This window comes from Cryptomeria japonica, chromosome 9 (genome assembly GCF_030272615.1).
Source record: "Cryptomeria japonica chromosome 9, Sugi_1.0, whole genome shotgun sequence".
NCBI lineage: Eukaryota > Viridiplantae > Streptophyta > Pinopsida > Cupressales > Cupressaceae > Cryptomeria > Cryptomeria japonica.
In genome coordinates this window covers 734,091,195-734,112,879 of record NC_081413.1, presented here as the reverse complement: position 1 = coordinate 734,112,879, position 21,685 = coordinate 734,091,195, and the positions used below count along the sequence as shown (strand labels likewise).

Genomic DNA, 21,685 nt, shown 5'->3' with positions numbered 1-21,685 from the left:
CATGAACTTGTTTGTAGAAGCTTATGAAAGCACAAGGACAGTGAGCATTGGGGTTGCAAGGTTTCATGAAGGTTAAAGGTCAAAGAGGGCAGGGTTGGTGGTTCATAGCCGTGATAATAGAAGGCAACATATGAAGAGAACACAGCTGATAAAGTGGCACCTAGTGAAAACGGGGTCTTAAGGAGAGCAAAGGATTAGTACATGAAAGTGCCACAAATAACTACATTCAAAGAACAATTTTAGAGCATTGGCTGGGTTGAGTAAGCCGGTTTGCGACATTTTGCAACATAGTGAAAGTTTTCAACAATTCACAAAGAAGCATTATGCATCCCGCTGAAAAGGCTTCATGTAGGCAAAAGATCACGAGGAGATTACTCAAGGAAATAGTAATAGGCATGGTTTGACAACAACAATGAATGAACTGTGATGAAGGGGACAATCATTCAACCCATTGAAGTACATGGATAACAAACATTGTCTTGTGTATGACGGAAATAATAGGTAAATTGTGAGGAAAATAACAAGTGTAGAAAATTTGCAAAGAAGAACAATAACACATAACACAGATTTACGTGGAAAAACCTGGTAAAAATATACCAGTAAAAAACCACGGGCAAATTTTGTCTTTTGTATTGATTCTCAAGAATTACAGAGTTAAAACAATCTCAAAACTATACATCAAAACATGACTTCGAGCAGCCTAAAACAACCGAGTTGCAGAGTCCTACTTGAAGACAACTTACTAAATATAGTAAATATGACTCGAACAACTACATGCAAAACATATGTCGAAATATAGTAATCCTTGATGACGCAACCACTGCTAGCTAAGATAGCCATGATGGCGCAACCACTGCTAGCTAAGACAGCCATGATGACTCAACCACTGCTAGCTAAGAGTCAAATTTGGACTTCACATTCCAACATAAATAAGACAGTCACCGGTGTTTTTGTTGTATAAATACCAATGGACATTGAAAGCTAAACACTTCAGATGGCAAGTGGCTAAAGAGCAGAGTCATATCCATAATAAATAAGGACACGAAGCATAAGACAATCTCACAAGTCTCAAAAGTCTTATGACTGTTGAAGGGTGACAAAGAGGACAGTTCAAAGGGGAGCACTGACTCAGTCCCTACATGTAGAGATACTTAAGAGAATGATAGTACTTGCATGAATGAAAGACAGGAATTTAAAGATGGAATTGCCTATGTAATTTAATGAACGCTGAAAGAAGACAATGAAGATGACTGTGGCAGTCTGGTAGGAAGAAGGAAGGAAGAAGGAAGAAGGAAGGGCAGTTCACACAGGGCAAGATGCTGGTGACAACTATTAAACGTAATAGGGTAAACCTTTCCATCATGCCACTCTCAAGTATTTTGAGAGGAGATTTTGGTATGATAGCCCATGAGAGAATAATAGCACCTTGCAGCCTGTTCACCATGATTATGATAGTCATTCATAGGCAAGAAGACCATTCGAAGTGTAGAAGCTATGCATGACAGAATTCCGATAAGGACAGTCATCATAACAATGGCACAGAGTGCAAGATAAGATATGATAGTCAAGCACTAATGGTATAGGTCAAGGATAGTTCAAAAGACAAACTCAAAAGACCATAGTTAATAGTGTTAAAAGGTAACAATGGAGGAATAGTCATACAAGGAAATGGGCAAGATACTCTTTTTTGTTTTTGATGAAATCATAAGGCTACAAGGAAATGGTGTACATTGACTTATGTAGAGGTATGTTCATGATAGCTAGGTGTTATGATAGTAATAGCAGACTTATGAATAAGGACAGTGAGAAGAGGTAGCAGGCCTTAGAGACAAATGGATAGAGATGCCAAGATAAGGGCTTGATAGCAGATTAAGGCATGATATCTTTGAAGACCTTGAGCATACCAAACTATTAAAAGGAAGTCTAAATATATGGTAGTTATTCTCTTGTGGGCAACCAAATGAGGTATAGTAGTTCTTCAAAGATTATGACAACTCAAGAAAAGTGCAATGATGGTTAAGGAAAGAGCGAAATGATTAATGTCAGAGGCAATAATTGAAAGTGAATACATCAGAAGTGTCAACCCTATCAAGGTCATATAACTTGTTTCATTTTTAAGATTTGTCGAAGATCTTGATTAGATTGTTTCATGTTTTAGACATTGCTACCCAAACGGACAAAAGAAAATGACAAATATTTAGGACAAAAGAGCAAGGAAAGGTAATAGACCTATGATGGTAACAGACCCGTGTTTGATGAAATTGAAGGAAGTGTTCATGAGAAACATGTGACAAAGAACATGTCCTAGAACTCCTCCTACACCCTAGAGACTTTTGACTATTTCCAACTCTCTCTTACGTGCCTTATGAACTTGGAAAGAAAGTCATGGCAATTCAGAGAAATTAAAGGGAAATTTTGGATAGTGGCAAGCATTTAGGAGGAAGTTATATGAGTTGGAAGATAAATAGAGAGAATCTAGGGTAGTTTGGTGACTTGTCCAAATAATTGAGAGGATTTAGGAAGCAGTTCTACCTAGTTTAAGACAATTGAGGGCAGCTAGGAGCTGTTCAAGGATCCTGATAGATAAAGTAAAAGCAACGAGTTTTCTTCACCATCATGGATCACTTTAAGGGGCTGACAAAGTAGGGACAACTCAGAGTGACACCCGGGAAAGTTTGAATGAGTAAATAGATGTGAAAACTTGTGTTTCTTTTCTCAAAGCATGTTCCTAATGTTTAGCAAGCTATTAGACAACATATTAGGAGGCCTAAGGGCAGATTTCTAGTCAATTCTTGCTGTTTAGGTTGAGTATTATAACCTGAAACAAGGTTCTTTCTGGTCTATGTATTGTAACTAAATGAAATTCACAATTTCAGAATTGTATGTAGTTTGTGCTTCTCTTATTAATAAAGCAAACATTTTACCTTCTTTATTCTGTGTCTTTGTGTGCAAACATGAGTGATTGATATATTTTTCTGTGATTGCATGCAAAATCTTTAACTATGTCTCATTTCTTTCAACACCTTATGCAGAAATAAACATACCTTATGGAGGTTGTAGGTTATGTCATTAGTTTGAACAACTTTTAGTTGTGAGAGCACCTGATTTTTCATTCTAGAATTGAGGACGAATCATTGATGTATAAGTATGTCAAAACTTGAGTTGTGTAAGGATTATCTTGTTCATGGAACAATTGTGTGTATTCAACAACAATTTAGGTCATAGACATTTGATGCGTCATCACTATAGACAATAGGTTTTATTTTAAGGCATCTTTCTATCTCTGCTCCAATAGTGGTATAGTTTAGTCTAGGTGGTAAGCCAAGGGAAACAACCCTCTTTGGAGTCACTTCAGTGATAGGTGACACACAACCTCAAAAGTGTTTCCATGGCAAGTGACTAGCATGACATGCATCTTAAAATGGTGGAAATAGGTGTCCCACTTTGTGTACCCCATTGTGAACTAAATTGATGCCATGTGTTATCAGTTGTAAGCGTTGAACTATGTCAAGAGCTATGAAAACTTATCACAACACTACAACTACTTGTATGGCAATATAAGAGTCATAACTAGTGGAATTAAGGCAGGCGTTAGTCTTGAATGTGGCAGGTGCATTGCATATCAAGTGGGATCTCTTGCATTCATGCGAATGCCTCCAAGCTAAGGGAGGTGCCTTGCATGTTCATCTTCACGTTTGCATACATGTAGTGAAGAAGATGATGTGTGGCATTTCTAGGAATTGGTCTTGCATCTCTATAAATATGAGTGTTTGGAATGGAGTTATGTGTTATTGTTTATTGCAGGTGTCTTTATGTTGTCGGAATTACTCCCGATTTCAATGTTGTGATCACTCTTGAATGTAACTTGCTATGCAAGTGTGTGTAAACAAATTTTTTTATTGTAATACATTGAGATTGCTTCTAGAGTGTGGGGTTTTTCACCCAAAAGGGTTTTCCTCATACATATCTGGTGTTGTGAGTTTTTACGGATGGTGATGTTTATTCATACTATAATTGCATAATGATCTAAGTTTAAAAAATTGCACAATCTTTATTCATTGATCACTGTAGGATGATGTTTTGCATACCTTGCTTTCTTTCACAACTTCTTACATTTTCTTTATTCTTGTTGATGAATATGTCGTCCTAATGTCTAATTTGATGACAATTCATGAGCTAGGATGACATGATATTAATGGTAAAAATATCAAGAAACCCTTTTTTCGAGCAACTTTTTGTTCATTTGTATTTGATCTTCGGGTGACAACACAATAGCGTCCTACTTTTCAACATTATTGTGTGATCAAAATCAATAATTTTGGATAATTTTAAATTGTATCAGTTATACAAAACAAACAAGACTTTAAATACAATGTAAAGTATTGAGTTGTAACATTATCTATGCAGATTTATTTTCTAATCTTTAATTTTTTATTGAGTTATTTCTACCATTTAAATTTTTTCAATTAATTTTAAAAATTAATTTGAAAACTTTTTATTACAATTTTTTTCTCACAATTTCTTGGAATTATATCCTTAACTTTAATGTTTAGCGCATAGATACTTTTGGTCATTTTTTATTAGCACTAACCTAGAGGTTGGGGGATCTTTGTTGATAAATATTCCTCATGATATTTTTGAGACATAAATTCAAAGTTATTATTTTTCTTCATTAAAACAAAGACATCTACATGGAGGGTGTTGGAAAATGTATTGTTAGTGTTCACATAATGTGAGTTGTTAACATAACTCACATAGCTATTTGTGATAGAATGTGTGAGGGAAAGTGAGTTAAAGTAATAACTCACGTAGTAATTATGAGTGTTGTGAACATTAAATATTTATTAGGTTGTGAGCAAGAAAATACACAAAACCTTGTAAAGTTAGGCACATTCACAACAAGGTAATCAAACGAAGCATAAATGAAATAAACAAATGAACAATCAAACCATCAAAGCTCCTTTGACGAAGGGCTCGCTGCTCCTTTCTTCTCTAATTACGTTGGTATGTTGGTTCAATCCCTTATGCACTCAAACGAAGCAAGGACGAATGATGATCGAGAATACCAGAAGCTACGAAAATGAAAGCAAGGGTACGAAAATGAAAGCATATATCAAGTGTTCGAAGTGTTGTCAAATAAGAGGAAAATGACTTGAATTTATAGAGGAAGACGATCGGAATGGATGGTTACAATCGAAAATGATCAATGGTTCATGTTATTCAAGGGGAAGAGTTAAGTGGGGGTAAATGGGAAACCTTCATTTTCGAACAAAAAGTGAAAAGAGAAGCTTTCATTTTCGAATGGAAAGTGAAGTGAGGTGCTTTTCGGAAGGTGGAAGAGTTAAGTGAAGAAAGGAAATGAGGTGGAAATTGATAATTATAATTTATTAATTTTTCCTCATTTTCAAATTAGCCAATTAAATAAATAAATCATTTAATTGTGAACTTAGGATAAGAGGAGTAAATGAATATACCTAGGAATAAATGTTAATAAAGGCGACATGACTGAAATGAAGAAATTGATGAAATGATTACCGGAATCCAACCCCAATATCGAATTAGGCCCAAATTATGATTGAAATAAAATGACTGATTGGCAATACTGACAAAATTGTTGACAATTTGCCAAGGAAAAATGATCAAAAAGACTATAATCCAAAGGTGTTTAGATAAGACCGGGAAATTGATAATGATGATAATGACAAGATGATTGAACGCCATAAAGGCAAATGAAATGTCAAAATGATTGATTCTGACATTGCAATTTATTTAAATTGATAATGCTGATTGATAGAAGATTGATGAAAATTGATGAAAGATAATTGAGAAGGATTTGATAAAAAGTTGAAGAGGTTGATAATTAATGACTGATTAATTATCAATAAAGGTCGAGTTAGGACCAAATGATCAAACAATAAAACCGTTGTTGGTAAACAGATTTGTCACTTTAGTTTTATACTCTCTTGCCCATATCAATGACAATCTGACCAACAGTTGAGTCACTTGCAATGGTATTTTTAAGTACTCTTTGCTTATTTTACAAGGCATAACTACCTTCAAAAGATATGCAATGAATGAAAACAGGGTATGCTTTTCACCAAAAAGAAGAAAAGGTAAACTAACACCTACCCATAATCATGAAAGTAGATGTGAAAATTTAAACTCAAAATGAAGTGAATGTATATAAATAACACAAACTTTACTTATTCCACACCCACAAATGTTATCCAGGGAAAAAAAGAACAACATACTCTTGTAAATAGATGATTTAATTTGAATTGAAAACTCCAAATTTAAATACATATACAATTCATTATAGCATAATAACATTGAAAAGTAACCACAGAGAAACACAATTCATTCCAATATAAAGAAAACGTTAAGGAATTCAAAGATTTAAAAATATCTTCTTTATTTCTTCACTGTCAAAACATGAGTTCGCAGACTCATCTCTTTGTACAACAAGATTGCATGAAAAGATCCCCCCCTCCTTTGTTTCCTTGCATCTTTTTAATAAGCATTACAATAAATAGATTTCTTAGAAAATCTTTTAGTTCTTGGTAATCGTTTCTTGAACAAGAAACAGTTCTTGGTTCCAAAATTATCTCCACTTTTATCCTTTCACCTTCACGTGAATATAGCAACAATACTTAGTTCCTCTAATGAATCAAAGATATTATAGAGAGTTTTAAAATGAAAATAGTCTTTTGATGTAAAAATGATTGGCAGATGCCTTTTCTGGAACCATTGGAGATCTTTTGAAATTATTACAAATTGGTATTGTGCTGATGTCACCGCACAAGTTGTCGTTCATGGGGCTGCTGTTGTCGGAGCATCGGGTTATCACGCTCTTTAAGAACCATGAAACAATTGAACATGTGTGCGGAAAGGTCCCTAGAGTGTGATCGACTGATATAAGACTTGTGAGCGGCCCATTGACACAACACTATTGAGAATTGAAGATTGGGTGGAACGAGACTTGATGACAACAAGGATCAAATGAGTTACACTTCCATCAAATGGCGATAGACCAATAAAGCAAAGGGTTGGACCCCTTTAGACATAAGTGAGACTCGACATCTAAAATAAGGTTGCTTGGCCGATCGACCAGTTTTGGAACTAAGGAATGTGAAGTGCAAAGATAGGGAGAGGCTTAATGACCCAAAATAATTATTCTAACTTAGTGAAATGAGGAGTAACAACCGCCAATCATGATGATTTAGGGCCAAATGTGATTGAATAGGTTTGTTAGGGTTGGAAAGGAATTAGATAGAATAGGAAGAATGACCCAATGTTAACACATTATGAAAATCAAATGAGACATAGAAGACATGTTAAAATATTAAGGCTTTGCGACACAACCATAAACCAATTTTTAGTTTCTACATAGGTTAGTTAGTCATATGTATAGAATTATTTTGTTGTATGTTTGAGTTGTTAAAACAACTCATATAATTAGTGAGTTATTCCTATAATGTAGGAACCAAAATTCCTATAAGTATGTAATCCATTGTATAGAGTGATATATCAAACCTGATTATTATTGTTTTGTGCATTCTCTCTCTCAAAATCAATTGAAGGTAGTGCATTTTTCAAATATTTCTAACAAAACGTTTTTATGTTTTTAGTGACTTGAATATTGGGATTAAGGTGTCTCAACCTTTTGCAAGTTTCTAAAATTATTTATTTATCATTTAACATTTTTATGTAATTAATTAAGAATATTGTATTTTATTATCGTCACATGAAATGAGGTGACAAGATTTTGAGGTAGCATATTTGCCAAGTGTTGGTACCTTGGAATGGGTGTTGTAAGATGCCAATAAGGTGGCTATTTATAGTAGATTTTGAGTGCTCTATTTAGTGATAGAATCTTATAGCATGTAAGAGTTTGTAAGAGAGGTTACTTTAGAATCTTGACCAACTTTATGACAGGTGATTTCTCTTTCCATACAACTCTGTTTTAAGCAATGGAAATTACAAACTCGGGTGACCATGTTGACTGAGTGGTTATTTTCATTATGAAAGACCATAAAAAATAGTATAAATTTAATATTTTTAGTGTATTGTGGAATCTTCCTAGATGGATGTAGGAAATGGGGTCTTACTTGGTGACCATTCCACCAATAGGCTTTAGCACATTGTTTTGTAAAAGAATTGATGGTTTCTAGGTTGTTCATTGCTTATAAATTGGGTGGTAGAGTTGTAGCATGGTATGAGAGTTTGTAGGTATGCAAGTATTGTTTGGAATTAAGGTATCTCAACCTTGTCAAGTTCCTAACATTTTTGTATTGAATTGATTGTTTTATGCTTATGTTTGTGATTTTAGGTTCATCCAATTATGTCACCTTGTGGGATCCAACATAGTGAGGTGTCATCTTACATGCCAAGTGACTAGGATGACATGCATCCTAAATTTGTGGAAATAGGCATCCTATTTTGTGGACCCCACTATGTAGCATAATTAGTGGCATGTGCCATTAGTAGTAAGTGATTGTAATTGACTATGATGGGATTATTACAAGTCATGTCATATGCAAAATTATGTTAGTTGAAAGAGAATTTAAAGATTTATAATAGGTGGGACTTAGTTTATGTAGGTGTGTGCATTCATGTAGATGGTTTGTGTTGCATGCAAGGAGGCATTCAAACATGCAAAGTGAAGTGATGTATGTATGCAAGCAATGATAATTTGCCATGTGACCTTTCTAGATGTCCACTTCAGGATGCTTCTTATTTTGCATTGTAAATTGTAAAAATACACGTATGTTTGCTTGAGAATTGTAGATGAGAATTATTCATTGAAGAGGTTGTGATGTCAATTTCCCTCTAGAGAAGTAAGATGTTAATCTCCATGTTAAGGCTTAGAGCCAACAAGTTTATTGTAACATGTTTGTTGTTAAATGTTAATACATTGGTTCGATACTTTGGAGTGTTTCATTTTTTCACCTAAAAGGGTTTTCCCCATGCATATTGATTTTTTTCTTGTTTTGTCTATATTTCTTCTACTCTTCTTCTTTAAAATCCTTGAAGTGTTGATTCACATGTAGTTATGCTACTAAAATTTACTTAGATTTGTAAGCTACATCATCTTTCCTCTAAGGGTTAATGTGATGGGAAATTAACTATTTACATTACCACTTTAATGGCATAGTAGTATATGCTTGTATCAAATTCTTAAATAACTAATTAAAAATAAACATTGGATATTGAAAGGTGCACTCTAGGTTTTCTTTCCCTTTTAGGTGCTAACAATATATTATCAAGATTACTTTATATTGAATGTTAGTGAATCACCCCTGTAAATAATGCATAATGTATTGTAATCTTATTTCCAATTTTATAATCCATACTGTAGACTTTGAAGTGTGGAAGAGTTGGATTTTTTATCGCAAAAATCACATTGTGATGGTTATATATTATTGATTTCTTTATGAATACGTTTTACTACTTTTTTGTAATTGTTTTGGATTGGATATAAATTTATTTGTATGTACAACACTTCTCTCAATATTAGCATAGGATACTATTTATGCACACCTTACTTTATTACATTGAGTAGAGGTCATTGATTTTATACAATGGACCTATACCTTCATTACAAAAAAAAAAGTAGAATATAATATTAACAAATATAAAAACTACTATACTTTTTAGAAAGCAAACATTTAGGGATACATGCTTAAAATAAAATTTATCAAATGACTTCATTTAATCCTCTCAAAGATGAAGTGAAGTCATTTTTTGTCAACATTTTGAAAGGCATAGAAGGGACATTTCCAAGGGTTTGATTTAAGCTTATAGAGTTTAATCCCTTCATATTAAGTCTAAAAAATGTGATTTTAGGCAAAAATTAAGGATGTGTCCACAAATAGAACATGGCTTTACACTTTGACCCCTTGTTAATGAAAGCAAACATTTAGGGATACATACTTAAAATAAAATTTATCAAATGACTACATTTAATCCTCTCAAAGATGAAGAGAAGTCATTTTTTGTCAACATTTTGAAAGGCGTAGAAGGGACATTTCCAAGGGTTTGATTTAAGCTTATAGAGTTTAATCCCTTCATATTAAGTCTAAACAATGTGATTTTAGGTAAAAATTAAGGATGGCTCCACAAATAGAACATGGCTTTAGACTTTCATCCCTTGTTAATGAAAATGTTTCCCTAGAGTCTAATTTGAGACTTTAGTGTGCAAGTTGACCAAACCTAGCTTCAACCTTTCTCTTTAGTCTCTCTACCTCCAATGGTCTAGACACATTTTTTATGTTACCATTTTGTTGCCTATAGTAGTTGGGTCTTGGTTTAGTTCAGCGTGTGTGCAAGTCTTAATTTGATTTGCCTGTAGATGTGATTAGGGTTCTACAAATCTCCTATAGGTTCACCTTGAGCAAACCCGGGGTGAATTTGAACTTTTTTTTGACTTTTTTTAAAACTCTAAAAAGTGCAATTTGGCCTTGAAACCCTAAAATATGGCATACAAAACATCCCAAATGTAAAGCAAACTCATTTTTCATGTTGTGAATGAAAATAAAAAATGTTTTCCTCCATTGTTGGACTTATTTTCTTGCATTCCATTGCAGGAATAGAGTTCAAGATTGATTGTCGAACATTCCAAGTTGGTTGTGCTATTCCTACATATTTGCAAGAGTTCATTTGTTGTCAAAGAGACCATAGAGAAAAAATTCTTCAAAAGAGGTAGGTTTTTTTAGTTTTCTGGTTATTTTTTCTTACATTTTTTTTACAAAGGAAGTCTCTTGTTTTCTTTTGAAGTTTTTGGTTTCTTTTCATTCTTCCATGTATCTATAACACTTGTTTAATTTTTCAAATGAAATAACTATTAAGTTGTATTTATATATTTTTATTTTCAAAATTCATTTGTTTCAATTCTTTGAATATTTTGTTTATTGAACTTGTTCCCTTAGGTATCACAACAAAAAACATTTCTAGCTCTTGAGATAACCTCGCTTCAAAATAGACCTAAAATCTCCATTTTGGAAATATGTTGAAATATTACAACTACTTCCAAGTGATGGGGATCATGTTTGAATTTGTAGTGAATATAAATTCAGGTATTCGAGTTCTCATACATTTGAGTGAAAATCCATCTATGTGAGATCTTTGCAAAAGGCATCAAATTTCGTCAAGTCAAAGATGGTAATGACATTTGAAAGGCACAAGACTCTACATGTATTGGAGAGCAAGAAAAAGCAAAGCAAGTAGTAGGTTATAAGTCTATCATCCTTTGTTCAAAAAAGGATCTCAATGGATGAAGCTCCCTCCACCACCTTCTCTTTTTTAATGTACACAGAGCAATCTGCTTTTTATTTGCACCTAAAGAACAATTGTGGCCTCTATGCACAAGAGATCAAATGGACCATTGGAGAATATATTTCAAGAGTTTCGAGATATTTCCCTTCATCATGTAGTGAAATGTGTCTACGTGCATGGATTGACATTCAATGCTTGCTCACCATATTGGCAACATTTGGTGAAAGCAATTGATAAGAATCCAAAAGGGTACAAGGGATCGAGTTTTGAGGTATGCAACACATTATTGGAAAAAGAAGTGAAATTTGTAGAGGAATCCTTGAAGCCCATAAAGGATTCATGGGTTGAAACAAGGGTGCCCATTATTTATGATGGATGGAAAAATGCAAAAAATTGGCCATTTATCAATGTAATTGTAGTGCCCCCAAAAAGGGCAGAAATTTTGATAGCAGTGGATTGTGAACCAAAGGTGAATGATAGTGCAATTATTGCTAACATTAATTGTCCAGATATTGATAAGTGGGCCCTCAAAATGTTATGCAAGTTATATAACAGACAATGCCAAAAATTGTAGAGCGAATGAGTTATTAGTTGAGAAGCAATATTCACACATTTTTTGGATACCTTGTGCAGCCCTACAAAAAAATAGGACCAAAATTGATTGGATCAAACATATGTATGTCGAGGTTGAAAAGATCGAAATGTTTGTCACTAAAAGGAAGTTAAGGTAGCATAATAGCTTCCTACACTAATCTTGAGAGCAAGGTAATGCACAAAATTTTTAGATCTTTATAATAGGTACATAAGCTTAACATAAATAGCATGGATACCACAACATAGTGATTTATTTGGGGAAAACCCTTTCGTGAGAAAAACTCCATTCTCCAAAAGTTGCTTAGTATATTATCCAAAAATGAACAATAGATTACAATATACTTGTAGAGCAAGCTTCTCCTAGGAGTACCACCAATGTAGATCTAGAGGCAACTCAACAACTATCAAACTCTCATGATACATCACAATATACAACTGTAATACAATCCCCTCATAAAATAGGACTACCCTCTTGGGCAAGTAATGCACACAAAATATCCATCGTTAGATTTGTGAGCTAATGATAAATGATCAAGATTTACAATGATAAATTATACAGAAATTGTGGCTTTCAGGGGTGGTACCCCTGAACCCCCAAACCCCCCAAGAAGGGTACCCCTTGTGCTCATTTATCAACATTAACCTTTATAATTACAAGGTTGAGATACCATTTTCCTAATAGTTACCAACCACGATATGCCACAAGGAATATTTAAATAATAAATATGTTTCACTCTAGTAAACTTATTTTATTTTATTTTTATTTTTGTTTTTGTAATTTTGATTTTCAAATAGGTTGTTAGGACTCGTTTTGCCTCTAACAAGTTGCGTTGAGACGAATTGTGAAGGTTTGTGAGGCACTTTTTAACATGGCCATCAACCCAAATTGGTCCATATGGAGGCAATCTAGCACTACAAGGGCATTAAAGGTTAAGCAAATGATCCTCGATGACATTTGGTGGGATTATGTTGAATATCTCCTTAGTTCCATGGAGCCCATATTGAGCATGCAACATGGACATGCCTTCTTTGGGTGAGGTATATGATGTCATCAAATCAATAATTGAGAAGATGAAAGTCATCATAAATGCAAGAGCAAAATCCTAAAGATTTTTTTTTCAAACAACTACACAAAATCATTGAATAGAGATGAAACACAATGGCCAGTCCTTTACATTTCTTGCATTTGTATTGAGCCCCAAATATTATATTGCTAAACTCCTTTTTGTGGCAACTATAATTTTCCTATATAACGATATAAGTCAATCAAGGGTACAAGGTAGCGCTTTGTAGACTATTCACTAATCGTGACTTACAAGATGTAGTGACTGTTGAGTTCATAGTTTGATGTTGAATGCCATTGGCACCAAAATCACTAACAATCTTGACTAATTTTCATGAACACCATAAGAAACAAAAGTCCTTTGATAGTTATAAGCATTTTAGAGTTTAAATAACTCCTATTAGTTTTCACTTTTTTATAAATATTATATACATGATACGTTAAATATTACTGCAATATCAGTACTTGTGTTCACAGACATTCTTATTCACTTGATGTCTATTTTTTTAACACTATAATCAATATTTTCGTAGATCAATGCGCAATAACATTGTCTCGATGCAGTATGAGATTTGGATACTATAGGTAAAAGAAACAATTTATCAATATTGGATTGTCTTGGAGACTTGGAATTCAATAATGGATTTGTAGCTATAATGTATAACAAGATGAGCATATAATGAAAAAAAAAACGAAGAATTATGTTCCCTTAAATAAGACAGTTTTCATGTTTACAACTTCATCAAATATTTTTCTCTTCTAAAATTATGCTCTACAAATACATTATTATTGTTAGTTTACAAGAATAACCTATCTATCGTTAAACATGTTGGTGTTGGCCGCCCTACAAATTAGCATGCCTTCAAAAAAATTGCAAATTCTTAAACCCTCCTTCAAAAGTGTATTGGTGTAATTTGGAACTAGGGTTTCACCATGTAGGGTAAAACCACTAATTAACCAAATTAGCCAATTCATTGAAAGAAGGGTGAACCTAATAGATTTAGCCTCAATCCAAATAAGGAAAGAGCTGAAATTCTGATTAGATTCACTGGTTTGGGTTTGGTTCTCTCTTTCTAGATTGAAATGGATTTGTGAAATTAGGGCAAAACCATGGATAACTGAAGTAAACTGGTAGAAATAGTAAGCTACAGATGTTCCACAGAGCTACCAATTGAGATTTGCGCAAAAGATGTTTAGAACCTATTCCCAAAAGTTCAGCCTTATTTTTCGGGACCAAGAAGCATAGATCTGCCCTGGTCCACTGAATTTTTCTCCATTGAAAGCTGACTTGTTCGTCACCATTGACTATTCTGGAATCGTCACCATTGACTATTTTGGAATTTTCGAGTACAAATCCTGAGCCTGTTTCTTGCACATAGAAATAGAAGGAAAGATGTTGTCGATAGGGGTTTGCCTAAGTCAAACCCCGGTTTAGGAATTAACTTGGAATGAAATAATGCAAATACTAAAATAATTGTTATGGAGATATACCTTAGATTTGCAATTGTTGATGATGATGTAATGTTAATTGAATGTAATCACAAATGTTTAATGTAATGACATGACAAACACATGGACATGAAAGATCCTAATCATGCACGCATGCTTGCATGAAGATTGATGTAACTTTGCTCCACAATGCTTGAATGATGAATATGCAGCTTTGAATCTTTGAAAATGCTTGATGATGAATGCTGTACGGATGCACGAATAATATGGATGGAGTCTTAGGTCTAAAATGAGTTGATAAGATGTGTTTATATAGCGTTCTCTGGGTAAATTACCAATTAGGACGGCTTTAGATGATCATGCGTAGCCCCGAGATTCAAATGCTATCAAGGAGATATAACACCTGCCCTATTTAAAATTAGGGCCAATTTGAAAGGGACCAAGGTGTTTTGGGGCCTCTTGGTCTGAATCAGAGAGTCTCATGCCCTGGTTCTTCTACAAACAGGACCGAGATAAATAACCAGGAGGGAGGGGATTGATGAGTGCTTGAATATGTCACATTTTTATGATAATTTATGCTTAAAAACTTTTAATACTTTGTTATTTAATGTGCTTGGCAATGGACTTTATACATGCATGTTTGTTGCTTTTACTTATATACTCTGCTAATTAGATGATATATATTAGAAAATAGTATTTTGTGGAAATGTATTACTTTATGACTGATTAATGATGAAAACAACTGAACATATGAATTTTTTGTTGTTATATCTCATACTATCTTTCCTCGATATGTTTGAAATATGTTGGGAAGTTGTTGTAGATGTGGAATCATGAGCTTCTTGTTCAAACAACGTGGAAACCTTGGTCACACCTGATTGCTCCAGTTGAATGATACTTTTGTTTCTCTCCAAGTCTATTTCATCGGTTGTTTTATGAAACTTTAAGTTTCATTTTGAATAATTAATTCATTGTAAAGTCTTATATAGTTTAGGATAGTTGCTATTACTCTTCTAGATGGGTAATGTTGATTTTTAATTTTAATAAGGATATGCATATATATCCTATGGTTTTCGTCAGAAAACTAGTTAGTTATATCGTAAGTTAGCCGTCAGTCTAGAGCTTCATTTCTTGTAATTCCAAAACTTGTTTTACTCCCTTTTTGGAGCCAGTTGCAATGAAAATTTAAAGTTGATCTGATATATCTGTGTTCATGGATACCACCAAAGGAAGAGTAGGCCGCACTCAACTCAAGGGAGGTGATCCTAAGTTAATTCTTTGATTTGATGAGATATTGTATGATCAATTTAGATACATTCCCGCCCAACCAATGGGAGGTGATCCTAAATTAATTCTTTGATTTGATGAGATATTGTATGATCAATTTAGTTACATTATGTTATGCATGATTCATGGTAATTTTAGAAATTGGAAATAACTGCAATTTGTAGTTTCCATTTACAAGTTGATTTAGTAGCTTTTGAAATAGGTTAATTCATTCATAAGAAGTTTAGATTTTTGTTTTCTTAGTTCAGTTCAGATTGAATGAATGTTGCGTTTCAGTTTAGCATTAATCTTATTAGAATAGATGGCAATGGTGATTAAAACTATGATGAAGGCATGAACTTTGTTAGAATTATTCATGGAATTTAGTTTGCTTTGAATGTTCTGTAGAATATATATCTCAAATTGCATGAAAGCATAAAATAGATTCTATTTTTCTGCAAGTGTAGAATAGATTTCAAATTTGAGCAAGTAAAATAAGATTTGAATTTGTATTGTAGTTTAGATATGTTGTAGCCTTAAATAGATAATTCCATGTTTTAGTTATAATTGAAGTTTTGTTTAAATTGCATTGTGAGCACCAGATTTCTCCTTAGAGTAGATTTGTATCTTCAGTTTCGGCTTGAAAAAAGTGTCATTTGCATAGGATTTAGTTCTTAGAGAGAGATCCCGAGGGCTCTTGATGGAGCATGATCAAAGCAAAAGTCACTGTTCTCAGTGCAAAATCCCCCAACCTTAAACTCATCCTTATCACATATAGCTCTGAGACACACCTGGTTTGATATTAAAAGAATTAAATGGTGCGAGTTGTGACATCAACGACCTCGCCAACCAGGGTTCCCATGATGGGACCCACCAAAGGGTGTTCATGACATCAAAGTTTTAGAATATGGTCAAATCGGACCTAAAGAGGGGATGAAGATAGGACACGCTAAAGTAGGAGCACAAACATGAGGTGTAAATTGGACCGGTTACAATTTACGTTGCTATAATAAGTATGAGTTATTCCCCGAAGAACAAGAGCGTTGTTTGATTTATACCTAATCTACATTAACACAGAGAACAATTTAGGAAAGACATTAGATTATAGTCTCTCTGAGCAACAATAAAATATGGCTGAGAAGGTGTGGATTTTAGTTATCTGGCTAGGAAGCCCAACTAAAGGTACCTTCAAGTTTTGCAATTCCACTTTACCATGGGAGGGCCAATTCGTTGATGGTCTACTAGATTCTATTATTGCTTGTGCTTCACAAGGAATGCACATGTATTGCTTGATGCGTTCTTTAGATGCAATATTGTTTGCCAATGTGCATTGGTTTTGGATACTAAAACCCAATTCTATGTTCATTTAGAGGCCACGAGATAGGGCCATCCCAGCAAATCCTGGAAGAGTTCAAGTTATTAGTTAAGATCCTCATTATGTAATAGTTTACTATAACAAGCAAGTAAACAAATACTGTTTCGTTCCATCTTTAATACAAGAAGTTGGCCCCGTAGACATTGGTTTATACTATACTAAATGACTTATCAAATGGAGTTTAGCTGTCGAACATGTGTTTCATTTCTCCTCCACCAGGCAACATAATTGTCAAGGAATTATAAAGATGACTCTTTAAAGATTAGAGTACCAAAGTGCATATAAAGAGAATTGCTAGGAAACAATAAATCACACACAAATACTAATAGAGAGCTCATACTAGATTATTGGTTCGGTTGTTGATGACCCATACAAGATTATACATGAAACAATTCTGGCATTCTTTTAAATAAATTTAAAAAATATGATAACAAATTTCTTTGAAAGTTAAACTTGCAACAAAAAAAGAAAAAGTAGGAGGCATTCTAGTCACAATTGGTGTTATCAAAAACATTCCTAGCTTTAAATGTAGATATTAATTAAATTGTTCAAATAAAATAAACAAAATCAAATTAAATGAAAATGTATTTTAGATTTGTACAAATGCATGTTAATTAAATTCAAGGACTTCTTGTTCCAACTTTTGCACTATTATTCTACATGCATATCCTACTAATTAGTTCTGAATTATTGTACATTCATATTCTACTCTATCTACAAATTGTGATTGAATGCTAAGGAATTTATGGTAGCTTACCTCCAATTCGTAAACTTGGAGTTGCTTCTTTCTTCAATGAGCGAATGACAAAAATGTTTTTTAAACAAATGGAGTTGGCAATATGGATATCTATCAAGAGGCATAAATGAAATAAGTGAAATCTACTATTGGAGCTACTCATAGTCATTTTGCCTCACAACAATGGCTATTAATGAATGCAAGAGATTTGAAAAGAATATGGGAAACAAATCAGTCCCTGGTGTGAAAATTATGAACATGCACTTACATTTCCTGAACCCTTTGCAAAGCATTATGAATATGACAAATATTTTTGAAAGCTAGATCTTTTCATTGAGGAGTTTATGGTTAATATAATTGTTAAATAATTTACATTCACTATATAGTTTGAGAGATTTCTTGGGTAGTTGGATTGATTCCAAAAGTGTTGTTTATTTAAAATTATTTCTTCAAAATATTATTTTTGTAGTGTGGGTTAAAAGTAGTGTGGTTTTCATAATTCATTCTCCAATATTCCATTTTAGAAATATATGAATAACTATTATATTAATATGATAGTAAACTATAATACTATTATATCAATAAAATATAATATTAAACTGTAAAATTATATAATAATTGGCCTGTTAATGGGCCTCTTTGAGCTAATTCATCTTCACAGAATAAAGAAGTTGAATGGACAAAACTTGAAGTTGGGTGGATTAAAATTAACATGGGTAGGGGAGTGAAGAGGCAACCTGGGTCTTTCTAGAGCAGGATGTGTAGCAAGGGATGAGCATGGCAATATGTTGGCAATTGCTGCTCAAAATTTTTTGGACATAATTAATATTGATGCAGAAGCTAGAGTGGAATCATTGGTATTAAATTTGGCTAGTAAAATGTCAATTTCCAAGGTGCAATTGGAAGGTGACTTGCAAATAGTTATCAACAATATTGCTAAGGGTGAAATGCCAAATTGAAAAATTAATAAAATCATCAAGATTATTAGAGCTAAATTAAATTCATTTTCAAATTTTAAATTAACCCACCCAAGAAGGGATGTGAAGAAGGGATGGGAATAAGGTGGTGAAAACCTTATGAAAATGGGTGAGCACATCAAATTCAAAACATGATAAGTTTGGGAGTATGATTTTTGGGATTTGTAGATCATGGAATTGGATGCACAACCTACAGGATGAAGAGATGAGAGTCAATAAAATTTGATTGTCGTGTGTCCTCTTTGCCAGTTTAAGCGTGGAAAGTCCTTTAAATGGATGCGGTCTCATGGTTTTGAGTATCATTTGTTATATGCTTGGTTGGTGTTCTGGCAAGAATAGAGGAAAATGGAAGCAAACTTTACCTTGCGCTCCAAGAAACAACAACTGACTTTTTTAGGGAAGATTGTGCATGAAAAATTGAGGAATATTTTATCCTTTGATGAATCCATGCTATTCCAGGTGTAGCATCCTAAATTTTACTCGCCTACAATTTTATTCTTACTTAGGCCTCACTTTAGTGTTTCATCCTCTAAGGCCTGATTGCAATTCTGATTTAGCTCACACCACCCATCTGTTGAAATGTGGCGATTGATCAGCAAAGTACTGTACACTCAGCACGTATCCTTGCCGGGGTCCCGGGCGGGGGTTTGGGGGCGGCAGCCCCCAAAGCGGGCGAAGCCCGCTACGGGGGTTCAGGGCCGATAGCCCCTGAGGATTTTTTTTTTTTTGCCGTTTTTTTGTTGATGAAAACCAACATTGTAATAAAACCCTAAAAAGGTCGACTTTGTTTGTTGCCCTAAAAACGCATGTTATAAGCGGTTGGGATGCTTAAGGCATTGTAATGTTGACGTACTATTTTTGCTGGATAATAAGAAAGATTGGACGGCTGTGTATGGTGGACGTAACTCATTCTGGGTGAACCACGTTAAATCTCTGTGTTATCTGTGTCCTATTTTATTCCTTTATCTTTTGTATTTAAATCTGCATATAATTGTTAGTTCATATTTGCTTCGGTTCTGCTTGAAACCCTAACACCATCTACCTTACATTTTCATCAATTTTCTAGCTTAGCCCTTAGTTTGGAAGTCTTGATTTGCAGGACCACGATGTACCACGCCTTGGTCCTAATCAGGACTAAGATGTACCATGCCATGGTCCTAAATCAGTTTCAAGGCATATAGGCCTTGGACCTCTTAATTAGGCCCCAAATTGGTCCCCTCTAATGGTCACCTTTGGTGAGTGGGAAATATAGCCCTGTGTCGGCCTGTTGCGAAAATTCAATAATTTTCGACAAGCAAGTAGAAAAGGAGGTCTATCTAGTGCAGTCACCGGTTAGGAGGGACCTCAAAGAGATCAATCTAGATCCAGGCAGCAAGAGTAAACACAACGAAAACAAGAGGATACGATGCAGACAATGCATAACTAGATGAATTAGATCATGAAAATTGATTACAGATAATCGGTAACATCTGGGTTACAAGATTCGGCTCACTGGTCTGCTACAAACATGCTCAATTACAAGATCGGTCAACTCCAGACCTTTGAATCTTAGGATATATCTTTTATGTTCTATCTAACTGAATCATGATGCTTAATAACATTGATTTATATGGTCTAGAGGGATCTGGTTGGCCCAAGAGGGATCGAAATGCCGAAGAACAAGATCAAACATGCAAAACCAACAGGTCGGTCTCCACCATAGAGATTCCTCCAGAAAATCCAAAGGATGAATTGTGGATTAAAGGGAAGGTCGGCAAGATGCCAAAGAACTTTGGAATCAACGAACTAGTGCTCCGCGAGCTACGAGAAGGATGCACAAGATTCGCCAATAGCAAATAGGTCCAAGTGGTTCCGGTGCCAGAAAATTGTCTCGAATTCCAGAATCGATAACTTGTTAGAAAATGATCCAAATGCTCCGTAGTTTAGGAATAAGGAAGATGATCACGTCCTCTATCAAATTCGAGCTCCACAAGATCCGGTGAGCCAATGCAAGGAAATACATAAAGAAATGCTGAAATTGCAAAACTGAAAAACAAACAAAAAATAAATGATTTTGGTTGATGCAAAATTGCCCAGACCCGGGGATGCTCCTGCATCACTATCCCTCTCATTTTAACCCTAATTGAATTCCTAATCAACTCAGAAAAGCAAAATTCAGATTCTAAATTCCAGTGTGAAAGTAATTTTAGTCTTCTATCAAGCATTGGAGTAGAAGTGAAGTCAAGATTCAAACATTGGAGATGACATTCATGTTCTATGTTTTATGAAGAAAACCTATATGAAACCCTAATCCCTTTGTGGAGACAAACAAGACTTCATCAAGGTATATCATTGATGTTTCAATCATTTTCAACCTTTCCCTCAAAAGGAAAGTATTTTACTGCAGTCTTTCATTTATATTTTCAATTCAATTTCATGGTTAATTCCAATATTGTGTTTTGACCTGAGGCAAACCCCTATTCCCAACATATTTCTGCATTTCTCTGTGTAGAAACATGTACAAAGTTGTAATCAGGAGGATCGACAAAATTCACAGAGATAAATAGGTTCAACTTTTGACGATGAGAAATTTAGAGGATCATGGTGAATTGATACTACCCGACCCTGAAAAATTAGCCCAAACTTCTGGGAACAAATCCAAAACATATTCATTCTACTCAAATCGAGGTTGGTGGCTTTGTATGACATTTGTAGCTCATTGTTTTTGTCAAATAGCTTTAATAGTTCACTATCTTGCCCTAATCTTCAACAATTCAATATAATTCAATTTGAGGAGAAAGCCCTATCCAAGGAACCTAGAATCTGATCAGAATCTTGGTCTTTCAAGGCTAGATCTATTAGATTCCTCTCTTCCCTAATGTAATTGGTTAATTAGGTGACTTAGTGGTTTTAATATTTTAATTTAACCCTAGCCCTAATTTTGCACCATTACACCAGGAAATCATAATGAT

The 21,685-nt window shown here is 34.2% G+C and overlaps 1 long non-coding RNA gene across 1 annotated transcript in view; it reads left to right on the top strand.

Annotated features, from left to right (window-relative positions):
* The window catches only part of LOC131038695 (uncharacterized), a 111,286-nt gene that overhangs the window by 36,238 nt on the left and 53,363 nt on the right, over nucleotides 1–21,685 (top strand). The window contains exon 3 of the long non-coding RNA XR_009104540.2: nucleotides 10,587–10,701. This is a non-coding gene — a long non-coding RNA (uncharacterized LOC131038695). The remainder of the gene's footprint in view (nucleotides 1–10,586; nucleotides 10,702–21,685) is intronic.